Here is a 12908-nt window from a genome sequence, read left to right on the forward strand (position 1 = left end):
CATGTGATCAAATCCTGCATGCCCGAAGAGTGCCAACTAAAAGAGACCCCAGAAAAAACACCCCAAGACACATCCTAGTCACAATGACGAATCCCATAGATAGAGACAGAATTCTGAAAGCAGCAAGATCGAAAAGAGAAATTACATTCAAGGGAACATCCTTGAGATTTACTGCAGACCTGTCACCAGAAACACTCAAGGCCAGAAGGCAGTGGTGGGACATAGTGACAAAACTCAATGAAATAAATGCTTCGCCTAGAATACTGCACCCAGCAAAACTCACTTTCAGGTTTGAAGGAACAATACATAGTTTCACAGACAAACAACAGCTCAAAAATTTCACAGACTCAAAACCATTCTTAAAAGAAAAACTGAACGGCATACTTTAAGACAAGGCTTACCAACAGACACACCAAACTTTAATATCAAGATGGCACTAACTCCCAGGACAATTCTTTCTCTCAATGTCAATGGACTAAATGCACCAGTTAAGAGACACAGAGTGGCTAAATGGATCAAAAAACTCAATCCAACCTTCTGCTGCCTACAAGAAACGCACCTGAATAGTCAGAACAAACATAGACTCAAAATAAAAGGCTGGAGGAAAATCATCCAAGCAAACAACACCCAAAAAAAAGCAGGAGTGGCCATATTAATATCAGATGATGCAAACTTTATACTTAGGAAAGTTGTAAGGGACAAAGATGGACATTTTGTATTAATCAAGGGATATGTACAGCAGGAAGAAATCACCCTCCTAAACATATATGCACCGAATGAGGGGCCAGCAAAATATTTAATACAACTATTGACAAATCTGAAAAATAATATCGATAACAACACAATAATTGTGGGAGACCTCAACACGGCATTGTCAACACTAGACAGGTCAACCAGACTGAAACCCAACAAGAATATACTAGACCTGAGGAGAGAAATGGAAGAAAGAGGCCTAGTAGATATATACAGGACACTCCACCCCCAGAAGCCTGGATACACATTTTTCTCTAATGTACATGGGACATTCTCTAGGATAGACTACATGTTAGCACACAAAACATACCTCCATAATATCAAGAGGATAAAAATTTTGCAGGCTGCCTTTGCTGACCACAAAGCCCTGAAATTATATATAAAATACAAAGGGACACAGAAGAAAAATTTAACACCTGGAAGTTAAATAGCCTCATACTGAATAATCAGTGGGTCCGAGATGAAATCAAAGAGGAAATCAAAACCTTCCTGAAAACAAATGACAATGGAGACACAAATTATCAGAACCTATGGGACACAGCAAAAGCAGTACTGAGAGGAAAATTTATAGCTTTGCAAGCACACATCAGGAAAGAAGAAGGGGCATACCTGAATAGCTTAATGACGCAGCTCATAGAATTAGAAAGTGCTCAACAAAAGGATCCAAAAATAGGGAGGCAGAAGGAAATAACAAAGCTGAGAGCAGAAATCAATGAAGTGGAAACCAGAAAATCCATCCAAAAGATCAACGAAAGCAGAAGTTGGTTCTTTGAAAAAATAAAAAAGATTGATAGACCACTGGCAAAACTAACAAAGAAAGAAAGAGAGAGAAACTTGATAACTCGTATTAGGAATGAAAAAGGAGAGATCACTACTGATATGGTAGAGATTCAAAGGGTAATCAGAAACTACTTTGAGAAACTCTATGCCACTAAAAATGAAAACCTGGAAGAAATGGATAAATTTTTGGAATCGTATAATCTTCCACGATTGAATGAAGAGGATGTAGCATATCTAAACACACCCATTACTATTGAGGAAATTAAGAAAGTAATCAAATGTCTGCCCAAAAACAAAAGCCCAGGCCCAGATGGATTTACTAATGAATTCTTTCAAACCTTTCAAGAGGAACTACTACCAATCCTGGCAAGACTCTTTCATGAAATTGAAAAAACAGGAAAACTTCCAAATAGCTTTTATGAAGCCAACATTACCTTGATACCTAAACCAGACAGAGATGCTACGAAAAAAGAAAATTACAGACCAATATTGCTGATGAATGCAGATGCAAAGATCTTCAACAAAATCCTGGCAAATAGGATTCAATGCCTCATTAAGAAGATCATCCACTACGATCAAGTAGGTTTCATTCCAGGAATGCAAGCCTGGTTTAACATCCATAAATCTATCAACATAATACACAACATCAACAGCAAGAAAAATAAAAATCACATGATCATATCAATCGACACAGAGAAAGCATTTGACAAGGTCCAACACCCATTTTTGATCAAAACTCTCAGCAAGATGGGAATGGAAGGAACCTTTCTCAATATAGTTAAGGCCATCTGCCACAAGCCAGAGGCAAATATTGTCCTCAATGGAGAAAAACTGAAAGCCTTTCCTCTAAATTCTGGCACAAGACAAGGCTGTCCTCTCTCACCACTCCTATTCAACATAGCACTGGAAGTACTCGCTATAGCGATTAGGCAAGAAAAGGATATCAAGGGAATCCAGATAGGAAAGGAAGAAGTCAAGCTCTCACTGTTTGCAGATGACATGATACTCTACTTAGAAAACCCCAAAGACTCTACCAAAAAGCTTCTAGAAACAATAGACTCATATAGCAAGGTGGCAGGCTACAAAATCAACACACAAAAATCAATACACAAATCAATATACAAAAATCTATACACCAATACTAATAAGGAAGAAATGGACATTAAGAAAACAACTCCATTCACTATAGTGTCACACAAACTCAAATATCTTGGAATCAACTTGACTAAAAAAGTGAAGGACCTATACAAGGAAAACTATAAAATTCTGTTCCAAGAAATAAGAGAGGACACGCGGAAATGGAAGCACATACCCTGCTCATGGATTGGCAGGATTAACATCATTAAAATGGCAATACTCCCCAAAGCACTGTACAGATTTAATGCGATCCCCCTAAAGATACCCATGACATTCTTCAAAGAAGTGGACCAGGCACTTTTGAAATTTATTTGGAACAATAAACACCCTCGAATAGCTAAAGCAATCATTGGGAAAAAGAATATGGGAGGAATTACTTTCCCCAACTTTAAACTTTACTACAAAGCAATAGTTATCAAAACAGCATGGTATTGGAATAAGGACAGGCCCTCCGATCAGTGGAATAAGCTTGAATACTCAGAGAATGTTCCCCAGACATACAATCATCTAATTTTTGATAAAGGAGCAAAATATCCTAAATGGAACAAAGAAAGCCTCTTCAACAAGTGGTGTTGGCACAACTGGGTAGCCACTTGCAAAAAATTGAACTTAGACCCCCAGCTAACATCATGTACGAAGGTAAAATCCAAATGGATTAAAGACCTCGATATCAGCCCCCAAACCATAAGATATATAGAACAGTCCGTAGGTAAAACACTCCAGGACATTGAGGCTAAAGGCATCTTCAAGGAAGAAACTGCACTCTCCAAGCAAGTGAAAGCAGAAATTAACAGATGGGAATATATTAAGCTGAGAAGCTTCTGCACCTCAAAGGAAATAGTACCCAAGATACAAGAGCCACCCACTGAGTGGGAGAAACTATTCACCCAATACCCATCAGATAAGGGGCTAATCTCCAAAATATACAAGGCACTGACAGAACTTTACAAGAAAAAAAACATCTAATCCCATCAAAAAATGGGGAGAAGAAATGAACAGACACTTTGACAAAGAAGAAATACAGATGGCCAAAAGACACATGAAAAAGTGCTCCACATCACTAATCATCAGGGAGATGCAAATCAAAACAACGATGAGATACCACCTCACACCCCAGAGAATGGCACACATCACAAAGAATGAGAATAAACAGTGTTGGCGGGGATGTGGGGAGAAAGGAACTCTTATCCACTGCTGGTGGGAATGACGTCTAGTTCAACCTTTATGGAAAGCGATATGGAGATTCCTCCAAAAACTGGAAATCGAGCTCCCATACGATCCAGCTATACCACTCCTAGGAATATACCCTAGGAACACAAAAATACAATACAAAAACCCCTTCCTTACACCTATATTCATTGCAGCACTATTTACCATAGCAAGACTCTGGAAACAACCAAGATGCCCTTCAACAGACGAATGGCTAAAGAAACTGTGGTACATATACACAATGGAATATTATGCAGCTGTCAGGAGAGATGAAGTCATGAAATTTTCCTTTACATGGATGTACACGGAATCTATTATGCTGAGTGAAATAAGTCAGAGAGAGAGAGAAAAACGCAGAATGGTCTCACACATTTATGGGTTTTAAGAAAAATGAAAGACATTCTTGCAATAATAACTTTCAGACACAAAAGAGAAAAGAGCTGGAAGTTCCAGCTCACCTCAGGAAGCTCATCACAAAGAGTGATGAGTTTAGTTGGATAAATAACTACATTTTGAACTGTCCTAATAATGAGAATGTATGAGGGAAATTGAGAACCTGTTTAGAGTACAGGCGGGGGTCGGGTGGGGAGGAGGGAGACTTGGGACATTGGTGATGGGAATGTTGCACTGGTGATGGGTGGTGTTAAGAAAAAAAAATATTGTTATTCAATAATGGAATACAATGTATATACAAAAAAAAGAGAGAAAGAAAGAAAGAAAGAAAGAAAAGAAAGAAAGAAAGAAAGAAAGAAAGGAGGAAGGAAGGAAGAAGGAAGGAAGGAAGGAAGGAAGGAAGAAGGAAGGAAGAAAGAAAGAAAGAAAGAAAGAAAGAAAGAAAAGAAAAGGAAAAGAAGAAAAGAAAGAAAAGAAGAAAGAAAGAAAGAAAGAAAGAAAGAAAAAAGAAAGAAAGAAGAAAGAAAGAAAGAAAGAAAGAAAGAAAGAAAGAAAAAGAATTGTATATACAGCTGGAAGTTCCTAAGAATCCCTTCTTGAGAAAAAGAAACCAAAAATAAATGAGCTCTATACTTAGCTTCTAGTGGAAAAAAAAAAAAAGTTTGGTGTGTTTGTTCGTATGTCTTGTGTTAAAGTATACCTTTCTGTTTTTCCTTTAAAGCTGGTTTTGCATCCGTTTCTGAGCTGCTGCTTATTTGTGAAACTATCTGTCCTTCCTTCAAACCTGAATGTGTGTCTGGGTGGGTGCAGTATTCTAAATGAAGCATCTATTTCATTAAGTCCTGTCACGATATCCCACCACTGTCTTCTGGCCTTGAGAGTTTCTTGTGACATGTCTTCTGTAAATCTTATGGATGCTCCTTTGAATGTAATTTCCCTTTTGGATCTTGCTGTGTTCAGTATTCTGTCTCTGTCTGTGGGATTCTTCATTGTAACTATGATGTGTCCTGGGATGTTTTTCTTTGGGTCTCTTTTAGCTGGTACTCTTCAGGCATGTAGGATTTGATTGCATGCAGTCTTTAGCTCTGTGAGTTTCTCTGTGATGATGTCTTTGACTGTTGATTCTTCCTGGGAATCTCCTTCCTAGGCCTCTGGGACTCCAATGATTCTTATGTTGTTTTTATTGAGATTATCAAAGACTTCAATTTTCATCTGTTCTCATTCCTTGAGTACTTTTTCCATTATCTGATCATTTGCCTTAATGTTCTTTTCCAATCTCTTCTGCTATATAGAGTTGTTCTGCATTTGATCTTTCAGTTCACTGATTCTGTCCTCGGCTGCTGTTATTGGGTTGGAGAGGCTTTCCATTGAGGTTTTCAGTTCAGCTATCGTGTTTTTCAGAAATGTTATTTTAGTTTGGAGTTTTCTGATTTCTGTCTTTGTGTCTGTTAGCTAGAGATATGTATTCTTTGATTTCCATGAGGATCTTCCATATTTCTATTCTAAACTCTGTATCTGAGAGATTAATCCAATGGTTAGTATTTTTTGTGTCATCAGAGCTATCATCTTCATTCTCTGTACATGGTATTTGCCTGCAAAGTTTCTCCATTGTTACACTTGTAGTGTAATTTTTCTGCCTGGTATGGTGGTATTCATTAGTTAGAGAGAGATCATGGCTAGAAGCAAAACGGAGCGCTCATGCTCTTCTGGGGCCTTTAGGAGACAATTTCTGCTGGGCCCTTTCTGACCCTCTCAGGACAGCTTCAGGAGACACGAGAAGAGAAACATGCAAAGCCAACAGTCCCCTTAGTCTCTCCCAGTCACCAATCTCACAGCCAAATATCTATTTTTTTTAAATATGGAATGCTTCACAAATTTGTGTGTCATCCTTGTGCAGGGGCCATGCTAATATTCTCTGTATCGTTCCAATTTTAGTATATGTGCTGCCGAAGCGAGCACCAAATCTATTTTTTAATTTAAATTTCTCCCAAAATTTTTTGAAACACATAAACTTAAAAAATGGAATCAATGGGTTAACATTAAATTTGAGAAAATTCATAAACTTTCTGAACATAGCAAATAAAAATCTTCTGTTAACAAATAACTAATAATGTTAATTGTCATTGCCTTGTTAGTTTTATCACATTGGTTGTGCATGTTAAGGGCTGACCCAACTAAGGACTTCAACACAGAGAATTTGTTCTTTCCATACCAAAAATCTTGTTGTTAATATTTGGAAATACTTTCAGACTAAAGTTTAGTAACAATATTTTAAATCTTGTGCTAAAATTAAGATATCTAGTAGGAAGAGGTTTTAGACTCCAAATGGGAAAGTAAGGCAGAAAACCCAGGGGTAATTAAGAATTTTGGAAAGGGATACAATTCTTGAGTTTTTCCCTCACCCATTTTACAATTTTAATCAACTATTTTTCTTAGGGGTTATCTATTCTATTATACTTGTACATTTATTTTAGTTTATTTTTAATTAATAAAATATTTAAACAATTTAAATAATCTAGTTTATATTAGAACTAATTATTCTTTAACTAAATCACTAGTCTATCATCCTACCAATACTCAGTTAAAATATCTTTAACAAGAGAAAAGTCTCACTTGTTTTAGTTATATCACTTTTCCACATTAGAAATTTTATGAACGTTCTCCTGATAACTAAAAATTTAATTTATAGTATGTATTTGTGCTTGTATGTATTTTATATGTGTGTATGAGAGAGAGAGAAAAATCAATATTGAGTGGTCATTTTAACTGGAAGACTCATGTACCTCCTTTTAGCTCAATACTTGTTAGGTTTTTTATTTTTTGGCATTAGGGAAATAATCAGTTGTTCTTACTCCTGCTTTGTGCTCGGAGATTACTCTGGCAGTGCCCAGGGGTTCTTAATCTTTTTACTCTCAGAAGTAGTATGAAAAATTATTATATATAAAAGTATGCCCCTCTTCATTTTCTTCTCTTTATCTCTGGTAATTTTTTAAAAGGAGATATTTTATCTTTATTTCTTTCCTCTTTACTATATGTTCTGAGATAATATCTTCCATTTATCTTGATATTGTTCTTTTAAATCTGGTTTCCTTTATTGGTAATTATAATTTTTTATTTTAAAATTTATTATTCTATGACTGTTACTTTTTATAGCTTACTGTTTTTCCTTTATAGATGTATTTTATCAAATAGCTCTTAAGGAAAATAAAGAATAGGGGCTGGAGCAGTGGTGAAGTGATAAGGCGTCTGCCTTGCGTGCCCGCCTAGGACAGACCTAAATTCGATCTCTCAGCATCCCATAAAGAAACTTTAAGAAGTTCGCTTTCTAGTCAGCTTCAATTTTCTTTCATTTGTCCTTGTTTGTTTGATTTCGAAGACACACCTGGAAGTGCTCAGGGTTTACTCCTGCTCTATGCTCTGAAATAATTCTTTGTGATCTCAGAGGACCAAATGGAATGCTGAGGACCAAACCTGGGGCACCCGCACTCAAGACAAGTGCATAACCCCTTTGCTATGGCTCCAACCCCTAATTTGGCCTTTTTATTGTGCTGAAATTTTTGATGAAATGAATAAGGGTATTCGGTTGTCAGTTTATATTATGAATAAAGGAATGTTAACAAAAAGTTTTTGGATGTGAGAATAGAACTTATATGAGGCCAAAGCGATAGCACAGCGGTAGGTCATTTGCCTTGCACGCATCTGATCTAGGATGGACCTTGGTTCGATTTCCCACGTCCCACATGGTCCCCAAGCCAGGAGAGATTTCTGAGAGCATAGTCAGGAATAACCCCTGTGCATCACAGGGTGTGGCCCCCAAACAGAACAAAAAGAATAGTGCTTATAACTAATTATTAATATTATTTAGTATAAAGAATAGTGTCACGCTAAACCAACCTTTAATCTGTAGTGAGATAAAGGAGTGTCCCAGAAGCAAAAAGAAATGATTACTTGTAATTCTTGCAAATCAGCTATACTGCCTTCCTACTCTTCTACATGGACGTTTACAGTCTATTCTCTTTTATTTTTTTCCCCAAACAGAATTCCTTAGTATTTTATTGGTACTGTTTTTGTTTAAGATCTAATAATTTGTTGGCTACTAACTTCTTTTATAGTTGAAGGTATAGTTTAGATGAGATATAGTCAATAGTGTTTTTGAACAAAGCTAAAAACTTAATGTCTGTGAATAAAATATGATTTGGTTGATTGTAAGAAGAAAAATAATTGGATTTAAACCCATTGTGTTTAGAGTAACTCAACCTCTGCCATATTTATTACCTTCATGTCTTCAATCTCATGGAAGATTGTCTGAGAAGTAAATGTCTTATATGAGAACAAAACCTTGCTCTTTTGCAAGATTCTTAGGCTTAAATTTTATCTACTTTTAGTCACAATTATTTTTCCATTTAAAAATATTTTGAAATATGTTATATGATGATCATCTTATTTATTTTATTTTACAGGTTTATAGGAAAGAGAAATTCAGCTTTACAATTTACATATATTCTAGGAGAGGGAAAAATAAGTCAGTAGTATTAATTATCATGATATAAAAATAACAAATATTATTTAAAACCTCGACCTGAATTGATAGAAAATGATATTGAGACACCTTTTAAAAAGACAAAATGAAGAAGCGTGAGAGAGCGATATAGTTTTTAAGGCATTTGCCTTTAATGTAGCTGACCCTGGTTTCAGCCCTGTACCACATAGCCACCAAAGAATTATTGTATACAGATCAAGAGGACTCTGGGCACTTTGAGGTGGTTCAGGTAATCTTCAACACTGCAGAATCTGAGCAGCACTGCATTCTGGGTCCTTACATTGAACTCCTGGTTTGGTTAGGTAACAATTATTGGAATGGGGTGGGTGCCATCTCAAAAAGTGGTATGGAGGTCCAGAGGCTTCAATAGGAAATTTCTTATGCTGCCAATATCATCCATAGTCACTATAAATATGTAAACACTAAAATAAAAGGTTATTTCTAACCCTAATATTCATGACATAAATTGTAATTCATCCTAAATAACCATTGATAGTTGACTCAATAAAGAATCTATTATGCATATATTTAGTGAGCCATTAATCTGTCATTAAAATATTAAATCAAGCCTTTTTGGGACAAAAGGGATATATATATATATATGAGATAAATATACTGAGTGAAATCAATAAGGTAGTGAAAGATATTTAGTGGATTGTCTTACTCATGTAGAATATGAAAAGCAAATGAACTGACAAAACAAACAAACAAATGTCACTTCTAGTGAGAATGTTTTGTTTAGCTGAAAATTTCCCAAAAACTTAATATTAGACTCCTTATAAAGCATTGATTCCACTTCTTGGCATGTACCCCAGAATACAAAAATATAATCAGAAGGTATTTATACATACCAAGATTCATTGTACTGGTTAGAGCAATAATTACGATATGAAAATATCTCAAATCTCCAGACAAATGACAAATAGAGTTGTGTTTTATATATACAATGCAATGGAATAGTATGTAGACACATGAAAATAATAAAATCACATTGTAGACAGAACTGAAGGATGCTTTAAAAAAAAAGGGAGAGGACAAACTTTTTCACTCATCTATACCCTTGTTGTTTCCTGATCACAGATGACAATTACAAAAACAAACAGGATATAGAGTGCAAAATTGTGGGGGAAAGTAGTAGGCTAAAGGCATAGTGAGTGCTGGAGGGCACACTTAAGGAGGAGAGTTGAGATAACTGTGTACACCAACTTCTGTAAAATATAACATAAGCTATAATCAAAATATATAATTAAAAACTTTTTATTGGGGGAGTAGACCACACCTCACAGTGCTCAGGGGTTACTCCTGGCTCTGCATTTAGAAATCACTCCTGTCAGTCTCAGGGACCATATGGGATGTGAAGGTTCAAACCTGGGTCAGCTGCGTGCAAGGCAAATGACCTACTCTCTCTGCTATCACTCTGACCCCTGAAAAAAAATAAAACACTACCTCTACTAACCATTACAAAAGTTTTCACCAATTTTAGGAATCAAGGTGAGAGAATAGGGAAAGGAATGAGCAGAGCTTTTTGTTTTGTTTTGTTTAGTTTGGCTTTAAATATTGAATTACCATCAGATATAGATTACAAAGTTAATGACTGGAGTTCAGCATTTAATGTTCCAACACCCATCACTTCACCAATGTACTTTTCCTACTACCACCAACACCCCATTTTTCTCTCCCATCCTCCAGACTGCCTCTATGACAGATACTTTAAAAATAGGGTTTTTTGTTTGTTTTTAAAGAATTGTGATTTACAAAGTTATTGGTAGTCAATAAAGACTCAGTCCCCAGTATTCCATATGGTTCCCAAACCTGACCAGGAATGAACCCATAGTACAGGTATGAATGATCCACAAAACAAAAAACAGCAACTACAACAAAATGGCAAAAGTGGGGCCAAATCCATCTATATGTTATAATTTAAGCCCCTTTATTTTTTATGACAGTTTCTCTCTCTTCCTCCAACTTAATTCCTTGCTTCTCTTCACTTCTCTCTTCTTTTATTCCACCTTTATTCTCCTCTCTGTATCCCTTCCTCCTTTCCCTCTTCTCTTTTCCCTACCCTTTATTCTTTTTAGGCAATGTGGTTTTAAAACTTTTACTGAAAGGGTATCATGCATGTCGCTTTAATTTTAGCATCCATTCTTGTCCAGAGTGATTACTTTGTACCATCATTATTATAGTGGTCCCTTCTCTGTCTTTATTGCACTCCCTCCCAGGAGTATTTTTGTTGCAACATTATGTGTATATAGCCTGAGGTATATACCACCTGAGGTATAATGCTAACCTAAATGTGGTAGAAAAACTCCATCTGTATGCTTGTATTTCATGTGCATATGTATGAGCATGCACACATATATGCTCTTATGCAGCTCAAACAAAATATATTTGATCTGGCACAATATGACAATGGGTAAGGTGCTTCCTTGGTATGTGGCTGTCCCAGGTTTGATATCTGGCGCCACATATGATCAATCTCCTAAGTCCAACAGGAGTAATTCCTAGGCATAGCCAGGTATGACCCTAAACAAAAAACAAAACAAGTATCTTTTGCTACCATGTTTACAAATGTAGAGGCCAATTTTAGACACACACACACACACAAACACACTCACACTCATACTCACTCACACACACATACAATGTTTGGGCCATACCCTGCTATATTTAAGGCTTACTTATAAATGTTCTCAGGGATCAATCCTGGCAGTAGTGTATATAGAACTTGTGTTAGCTGTGTATAAAACAAGCACTGTATGCACAGTACTATCTTTCCATACCCTCATCAGATATTAACCAGTTAAAGTGCATTCAACTTTCTGAAGAATAATACATTTAAGTTTATGAAAGATTCACCAACTACCTATTAAAACTTTTAACAGATTTATAAAATATTTTATGATTTAGATATACTTAAATATTGACTAATAGCCAAATGCTCGGAAATTCTGGGTTAGTTATCAGTAATTTTTTATGAGCTCTACTAAAAAGAAAACTGATGAATAAAAAAAATTCTTACTACTTTCCTATTTTCTACATCTCTGATACATTTAATGCACCTTCAGTAACTAATCTCAAAACACTCTGTGTCTCATTCACACTGCTTGGGACTCTCTTTCTTCCCTACTGCTTCACATATGCATATATGCTTGTGTCTGATGTCCTGCTACACCCCTCTCTCTATTAAGCATGAGACAACATATTTCAAGATTTTATTGAAGTTTCTATTTTTTTCTTTCAAAGATACTATTTTTTTTCTAAAACAGGATATGATGAATATAAGCATTTAAGACCCTTCCCAAACTGTTGTAGAACGAAGGAGTGAAGAAAGTTGTTAATCACTACCTTTAATGGCTGTTAGCCTGTCAAAAATGAAAGAACAAATTTCCCTGGTATAATAAATACTAAAGTCACATCTTTTTCTTAACAGAGAAACAAAGCTAGGTAATTTCACAATGAAAAAGTAGAAGATAGCTTCTACTTGAGAAATTGTTTTTCATAAAGATATAGGAATTTTCCATTTCCATCAAATTCAGATAAACAAAACCTAATAAAGAAGATGAGTAATTAAAGTTTTTATTTTGTTTACTTTTTTCTTTCTTTATTCCTTTCCTTATTTAGCTGCTTGCTCATGGTAGAAGTTCCTGGACCTGTTTCTTTTATTATTATTATTATTATTATTAATATATTTATTTAAGCACCATGATTACAAACATGTTTATAGTTGGGATTCAGTCATAAAAAGCACACCCCCTTCACCAGTGAAACCTGTTTTCATTTCTTAAAAAGCATTACACATATTAACAAGCACTACTAAAATGACTTTGCAATTTTACACAAACATAGCAACTGTATATCCACTTTGGTTGTCACCTCCCATCATAGTCATAAATGCCAAGAAAAAAAGTTCGATAAATCTGCTATTTCATTTCAAAAACAGCACCATGAAAATTTAAGTAAATATTCCTTCACACCACTTTTATTATACAAGGAAAGGTTTTTTTTTTCTTTTTTGACAGAGAGACATCCTTCTTGAATATTTTTTCAGAAATACAACTTGAATATTTTTTTTTTCAGAAATACAGACTGTTGTGTG

At 35.5% G+C, this 12908-nt stretch overlaps 1 non-coding gene across 1 annotated transcript; it reads right to left on the minus strand.

Moving 5' to 3' along the window:
* Positions 1 to 6124: 6124 nt before the first annotated feature.
* LOC126024879 (U6 spliceosomal RNA) lies at positions 6125 to 6231 on the minus strand. The gene has a single exon (XR_007500974.1). It is a non-coding gene; the product is annotated as a U6 spliceosomal RNA (small nuclear RNA).
* Positions 6232 to 12908: the final 6677 nt, after the last annotated feature.

This window comes from Suncus etruscus, chromosome 1 (genome assembly GCF_024139225.1).
Source record: "Suncus etruscus isolate mSunEtr1 chromosome 1, mSunEtr1.pri.cur, whole genome shotgun sequence".
NCBI classification, from domain to species: domain Eukaryota; kingdom Metazoa; phylum Chordata; class Mammalia; order Eulipotyphla; family Soricidae; genus Suncus; species Suncus etruscus.